General features: G+C 40.0%; 1 long non-coding RNA gene across 1 annotated transcript; it reads right to left on the bottom strand.

Annotated features, from left to right (window-relative positions):
• Positions 1–6238: 6238 nt before the first annotated feature.
• On the bottom strand, positions 6239–7342 carry LOC311262397. Its single transcript, XR_014623248.1, has 3 exons — positions 7237–7342; positions 6992–7045; positions 6239–6755 (listed from the first exon to the last, which is right to left on the bottom strand). It is a non-coding gene; the product is annotated as an uncharacterized lncRNA (long non-coding RNA).
• Between the last annotated feature and the right edge of the window lie 683 nt (positions 7343–8025).

The following is an 8025-nucleotide window of genomic DNA, read 5'->3' as shown; positions in this document are numbered from 1 at the left end:
TTAATTTATGATAGGTGTTATTTTTCCTTTTGGTTTGTATGTTAAAATACTGTAGTTTTAAAGCTGCTCTTTGTAGTTTTGGAAGAGAAATTCAAGCTCAGAAGTAATGAGGTAATAATACAACTCAGAATTATTTTTTTCTTCCCATAACTGAATAAACAAGCTGTTCTCAGAGGAAAATAGGGTCCCCAGAACACTGACCGAAGCTAGAAAGGTGGCAGGGTCCGCCAAATATAAACAAAGTAAAACAGTATGACACTGTGTTATCCTTTAAGGTCAGTTTGTTTATTCAGTCATAAAAACAAAGAGTTGTTTATTTAGTTTGTTTAGGCATAAGAAATCAATTCTCTTCTGATAAAATTTCTTCCTCAAAACTACATAATGCACCTTTAAAGGGCCACAAGAGGGCAGCACTAGCTAACATTATAGTTGCTGATGATTCATGATTCACAAGCTCTCATTGTGTTTCGTTTTTACTGCCACTGGCTATTATTCCAACCAGAGGAAGCAAAAGCTGACCTCAAATCTATCTTGGACCCTAATTTAAGTGCAGCCTCTGCACCAACACTTCCACGGTGCGACGCAGCCGATAGCTCAGCACTTCGGCTGGGACGGTGGCCAACAAACCCGTTCACCCCATGAAAACACAAACAGATCGATACGCTCCGCAGAGAACCAGATAACCCCTCCTTTCATCTCCACTCTCGTCTTTCATCTATTACCGGAATCCTATCCCTTGTTTCCTCTCTTGTCGCCAGACAGACAAACAGAGGCCTCGACCCCCGGCTGTCTTCATAAACATGTCTAACAAGGCCTTGACCTCTGACCGGCATGTGCAAGGTCACACAGGTGGGAGTCACACTGGATGACCATACAACAGAAAGAGGCCAAATGGTCAAATGGCAGGTACAACTGAGAGTTACGGCTTAATGACGACGATCAAGATCATTTGCTACAAGACTGAGATGTCTGCAGTCAGGGCAAAGGCTGTATTCAAAGACAGGTGGCTGAAAACAGTTTTCCTCAGGTTGGGATTAAATGTAAGCATATTGCACTTTGTGTGCTGCATCAGAGCCAGATTAGATCATTTTTTAATAAACGTATTATGTCTGCAATTAGATTTAAAAACAAAACAAAACAAACACTTCTGAAAATCTGATTGTATTGGCTCGGATAATAGGTTGACCCAGAGTATGCTTTTAATTGCATTTTTCATGCTTAAGTACATTTATTGCTAACAAAAATTACTTTATTACTTTAATTACTCTACTTTAGTACATGTAATAACAGATATTTTAAGACTTTTACTCAACTACAGTTCATACGGGTGACTGTTACCAAAGTAATAATTTAAGCAAACAGAGCTTTAGGTCCATGGGACTGCTTTTCAAGGAACTTAAACGTACCTTTATCCAGTTGTTGTCTGTGTTTTACTGCAGTCTTTTTACAAATCATTGTTCTGTGCAACTACGCAACAAAGAACTAAAAAAATCAAAACATATGCTTTTTAAAAACATGGCTAAATAAAATGCTGTGAACACTCAACCAATCAGAATTGTTCCGTGTTGCAAGCCCCGCCCCCAAAGTTCCAGTACTTTGGGAAAGTTTCTAACACCTGAGCAGGGACTTTTTGGGAGGTACAGTACGGCCCCAGAACTAAATTTAGACCCTGGTCGCTGCAATGGAAAAGCACTGAGGCCCTCCAAAGGTCCTCCTTCTGTAGTAGAAACCACATTTTTTGTTGCCATTGCCATGAAGTGTTTGGATAGAATTAGTAAAATCCACACACACACATAACTCACATAATTAACACATTAGTCTGTTAAAATCTCATAAGAATTACACAGATTACTGGAGAAACGGGCTTGTTACCAGGAGGCTGCTTGTTTTGAAATGTAAGCATGGAATTTTAAAACCTGGGCGTAAATCCATTTCACTTTGAGAATTGAAACCCATTAATCACTGTAATACACATGCAAATACACACAAACACACATCGATGCCATGTGGTGAGGGTCAGCGCTCAGCCTTGCTCAGGGGCTTTGGAGTTCAACACGTTAACCTCTTTACGGGTTATAATCCTGTCGCTTGTTTGCTAACACTTCTAAGTTGAGACCCGACTTACACTCACCTTCAGGGAACTGGGGATTATGCTGGTAAAAGTTCAGCACGATAATCTGCCCGTAATGTTGCTTATGGAAAGAGTAAACTGACTAACAGAAAACTGGTTATATATCTCTATATATAATGACAATATGGGTGTTTCTGCTCATTCAAGGTTGCTCTGAAACACTATATTTCAATGAGAAACCGGCCTCTTCCCTGGCTGAAATTAGCTGAAGGTGTTCATTAATAAATGCCATGATGATGAGGAGAACTTGACTAAGCTCCTGTAACTTAATATGCCATGTTTTCCAGAATGTGTTTACAATACAGTGCAGGAATGTGTCAGGAGGTTAGTATGACCCTGACCTTTCTCCGGAGTGGATCAAGCCCAGAGGCCACAACCTCCACCACACCCCCTTTTACCTCAGCCCTGCCAAATACAGATTAGTTTACGACACGGCATGCAACACAAAACATAACAGAGGCCATACACCCACAAACATACGCTGGCAAACACTGTGAGACTTTGCATACCAGTGCTTTCTTGTGTCAGAATTACACAAACAGCTACAGTCAGAAGTAAATACGGTGAGAGTTTCAGTGAAAGTGCAAATGTTTCTCAGTTTGTACCAAGGAGAGTGAAAACTCACCATAAATCAAAATTCATTAAGGAAGAAGATCAGGTTTTTCAATCGGACATACAGCTACTGTGTGTTAGTTGTCGCGTGCGTCAAACTCAACAGACAGGTGAGGGAGATGATCATGTGTGGTTGGATCACAGCCACACAGTCCTGAAGGTGCCATCAGACTGCATTTAGCCTGGAAAAAAATGTTTTGTGTGCTGCGGCCAAGGCGGTAAATTATACTGCGTGTTTACTGTCCTCTGTCATTGTCCACACTCACTGCAGACGATCAGTTTTCTTCCCTATCCTTGGCATTTTTTAAAATTTCATCCTGCGATTACATAAAACAAGGATATAAACAACCATACTGGTTGGACATTGAATGTTGTGTGTCAGAGTTTAACCTGATTGATGTTGATGCAATGCAAACTAATCTGGTCCAGTTTTCTTGACACTGAGATGAACAGGGAGTGAAATCCAGGGTGACGGCACTTTAAAGAACGCTGTGATCAGGCAAATGAGTGAAAACACCTATGTAGGTTGACGGGCAAACATTTTAATAGATGCTCAGACCAGTTGACGGCACACAGATAGTTATAAAGGTTTCCATGGCTGAAGCAGTAGGCCCATATTATCGATAGCTGCTGGTTAGCAATGGTGCCCAACTTAAATTTCACTGCTGGAAAGATTGTGTCATTTGGCAGGAGCTGGTTGAAAATCTGGAAAGTTCCTGTTTAATTAGAGTAGACGGGAGTATTACAGCTCTCAGGGTGTCCTTGTGTGACTTCAACAAGGAGCAACCATGATGTTATTCTGAGTTAATGACGTCATTAGTGAAGAGATAAAGAAATGAGAGATTGCCCCGGTGTTTGGCAATATAAAGTGATGTAAAGTGAAGTAAAGCTTGGAGTCATTTTTTTATTTCTCTGGTTTAGATTTATTCTCATGTGACCTTTCATTACAGGCTTGACAAATTGTGATGAATTCAAGGTATTAAGCAAACAGTTATAAAAGATACAGCATAATAATGGGCACATTAATGGTTCCTACATATGCTGGGACTCGGCACACGTGCACTCCCTTTAGTACTGATCACACCAATTGTTATATACTATGACTTGAATAATTCCTAAGGATGGTACCAGTGGAATTTCTTTTGTTTTCTATCACCATCCCCAAAGCAGCAAAACAGTCTGTACTCCTTCTTCTGTCTGTTTTGCTGGTCGCCTTAAAAACAGTGCGACGAATGTTTTCACATACGCAGCTATTGCGTCCAGTTAGACAGGATTTAACTTAATTACTCCATGGACTAATTATATTCCAGTTAATTATATTTCTCATTATCATGCTTAATTATTCAAGGTTTTTCTTTCATTTGTTATTGTGTATTGTTACAAACCACCACCACCACCAACAAAACAACCTGAGATACTGCTGATGAAATATGAATGAAATATTTTGGAAATAGTCTGTGATCGTGTGATCTTGAATGGCTGTTCTACAACTAATTCATTACTGTGCCAGTTTGGGGGATAGTAACAAGCTTGACCGTGTGGCCAAGCCCTCACACTTTGGTGCAGGAGATTTGGGGTTTATGCCTTGGCTTATGTGGAGATTAATGCTCAGATGATTAAGTACTACAAGGAACTTTTACGTGGTTACGAAACAGTCTTGATTTATCACTGACCCTCTGTATGACCTACATATGCAAAAAAGACCATCAGAGAAAAGATTGGCTATTTCTATTCAGAAATTGTTTTATTTTTTTGATCAAGCACTGGGGATGAATGGAGTCTCACAGCCTAAGGACAGAAGCTGCTCTGTAGTCTGGTGGTACGGCAGCAGATACTTTCTGTATCGCCAGACAGCACAACAACTGGCTTATAATGTTACATTTTATATTGACCTTGCTACAGAGCTATATATTTTCCTTTTGGCTTATTATTAAGAAGACTTGACATTACTAGGGAATGGTGATAATTTTAGCTTCAGCTCAACTAAATAACTACTAGCGAGTAACCACGTCTGTTAGCTCTAGGTTTACATGTACCTACCAAGATGTATGAACTGTAACGTTGCTAAAACAAAGGTAACTTTCAGCATTATCATATTAAAGTTAATAATCTTACACAGCCACAAAATGGATACATGACCTCATTACCATGCATCCTGCAAAATGCTGTGTTGAAAAAAGATATTAGTTGTTAAAAATATGATCTACTAGCTAGATCAAGATCTTAATAACTTGGAGGTTCTCATACCGCTTTTGTCCACAGGAGGTGCCAGAATCAACAAATGAAAGCTCCTTGTGGCTGCTTTAAGTATTTATTTTCTTTACAGTTTTAGTTTTTTTGTCACTTTTTTAACCATTTTACAGTTTTTATTTACTAAAAGATAATTAAGTTTTGCTGTACTCTTAAAGTGTGTGAAAAAGGAACAGACTGAGGGAAAAATCTCCACAAGGAGAAAATAAATTCAACTTCATTATTGTTTACATGTTTTTATTGGTTTTTAAATGCATAAACATACACTACGTACAACCGAGGAGACCGTATCCATCCATGAGATGTAAAGAAAATAACAACGATGATAAAATTATAAAATAAGAATTTTAAGAATGTACAAGTTGTCACAGATAATACAGATTTTCAATCAATAGTCTTTTGCTTTATTGTCTAAAGCAGCGGATTCCAATTTAAAGTAGTCCAGAAATGGCTGTCATGCCCTATAAAACCCTGGTGGATCAGCTGGTTGAGTAAAATACAGCTTTGACAGGGTCTGAAATGTTTGTTTTGAGTATTAAACACATTCACATGTCCTATAAAGAGATCACGAAGAATCATTAGCGTTTAAATCAAATCCATTGGTCATCAGGGTCAGAGTGACCTTTTTTTCTTTTCTGTTCCAAGTTAACATGACCCTTTCTAAATGCACTGTTCGGACCAGCACACCACATCATACACCATTAGGAACACACTGCTCTCATTGGTTAAGACTATAATGGTCATAGCTGGGACAGTTCCCAGTAATTGTCCTCCCTAAACTTGAAACTTGAAACCCTTGAGTTTACTGACCTACTGTATGTTTTGAATCTTCCTGGCAGGTCAGACTCGGGGCAGTGTGGAGTCGTCATTATGATGTCATGCCTGTATTAATATGTACTGATCTCACAGAGAGTGGTGAGATCAGCACAGTTGAGTGACACAGCATGTTTGTCCGGATAATCAGTGATGACTACTGACCATTCTGGGTTGGCATCACTCCTCGTGTTTAAATAACAGGAACCTGGGAGGAAGGAACTAAGTTTAAAACTCATGTTTGTTCTTTTTAGTTGAATTGTACTATTTCTGTACCTAAAGAGACTGTGGTAGTGATTGGAGGATATGGCCGGATCACATTTTGCCCTGTTTTCCCGTGTACAAAGATGACATAATTCCATCTGCAGAGCTTGGCATCTCATGTGAGCTCTGATCACGATCTCAGCATGATCGGAAATCTGATGTGCTCGGATGAAGCCAAACATGGTGCTTCCTCCTCCTCCTCCTCCTCCTCCTCTGCCTCCTCTTCCTGCACAGAAATTTCAACTCACTGCACGTTGTCCACTCAGAAATATGGAAATAGCGTGGCAGTGTATGAATGAGAGGAGAGCAGTACGCCTCCGCAGCCAAGCGGAGGAGTAAAAAGGATGAGTGGACGTCACAGTAACAGAGAGTGCGTGGGCACAAGAGGAAGAGTAGGAGTGAATTTGTGGGAGGACTTCCAGTGTAACTCTCAATCTGTCTTTTCTCTTTCTCTGTTTATTCCTTTCATCAATCTTAATCTTTGAAATAATAATAATAAGTAGCTTCCTCTTGATTTATAGGCAAATCATTACCGTCCTGTATACCTTGCACTGTTCTCTATACATTAAATGGTGCTTTGCAGTCAACGCCATTAGAACCAGCCAATATTTTCTTTCACCCGGCCTTCTGTCTGCTGAAGAGACTTCAATGGGGAAGGTCTTATTGTAGAGACAGTGGCTTATCTCTTGAATGACGCAACAGAAAAAGCAAAAGAAACTGTCATTAGAAAAGGATAAAATCAAGACTGACAGCAAACAGCCCATGTTTAAAATGTCATACATCATGCCTTATAGAAAGCCTGAAGCCATGCTTTGTCAGGTCTGTCAACTAGACGACAAGCAAACAACTTTTAAATTGCTTGTTCCCAGAATGGATTTCGGATCAATCAGGGCTGTGCTGAGACAAGTTTCCATGACTTACCAGGTAGCGGGCCTTCCTCACTCACTTTCCTCCATGCAGGTTTTTTTTTTTGTCCTGTCACAGTACGAGTAGATGTGTTATCGTACAGCTTTTTAAATTATTTGTCTACATAAAAATGATATGAATATGACCTTTAAATGTAAGACTATAGACAGCAGACAGTTAGCTTAGCATAAAGACTGGAAACTTTGGAGGAAAAGCTAGCCTGGCTCTGTCCAAAGGTAATGAAGTCTGTCTACGAGTACCTCTAAAGCTCACTGATAAACACGTTATTTCTTGTTTGTTCAATCTGTTCAGAAGCAGAAGTGTAAAACCGGACCGTTGTGGTTGTATGGAGGTTTTAGCCGGGACTTCCTGAAGTCCTTTTGTCACTTTGAGGTTGCTAGGCAACAAGAAGATGCTTCAGGAACTCACTGATAGCAGTTTCCCTCTTCTTAGATAAGCGAACCAGCTTAAGCCTAATATATAATGGGCCAATAGTAAATTGGTATTGATCTTCTCATCTAATTCTTGGCAAGAGAGGGAATGAGCACATTTCCAAAAACCTCACACTAATGTTTTGAATAATGAAGAAGCTACTGAAATGTATGCTGCAGTAGGTAGAAGCATTTAGATCAGCTATTGTGCTAAAATGACTGGCAGTCAGCACAAGAGGGTCTGCCTGTTCCTCCTGGACCGTTAGTTCGATCAGATGGTTGGCATTCATGGACCGTCCAAGTCTAGTACTAGAAGCTGTGAATGAGGATGGGACATGGCATGTGTGGAAGTCAGACAAAAAAGGGAACCATAGAAACAGACCACAGAAATGGAGGCGTAGCTGCCAGACAGAAGAGAGAGGGCAAACAGGTCATGAAATACACCGTGTGAGATTACATCCCATTGCAAACTGGCTTTGACATCTAGCCTGTCATGATGCCAGAATCAAATAGTTGAATAATATGTGGCGAAAGCAGAGGAGAAATCTGGCGTTCCATAAATTCATTTCTCTGCACAGAGCATCTGTTCTTTGACGACGCCTCTCAGGCAGGGAGAGC

The sequence above is a fragment of the Pagrus pagrus genome, assembly GCF_965226575.1.
Source record: "Pagrus pagrus genome assembly, chromosome: 9".
NCBI lineage: Eukaryota > Metazoa > Chordata > Actinopteri > Spariformes > Sparidae > Pagrus > Pagrus pagrus.
Note: the sequence above shows the minus strand (reverse complement) of the source record. Positions and strands in the feature narration are given on the sequence as shown.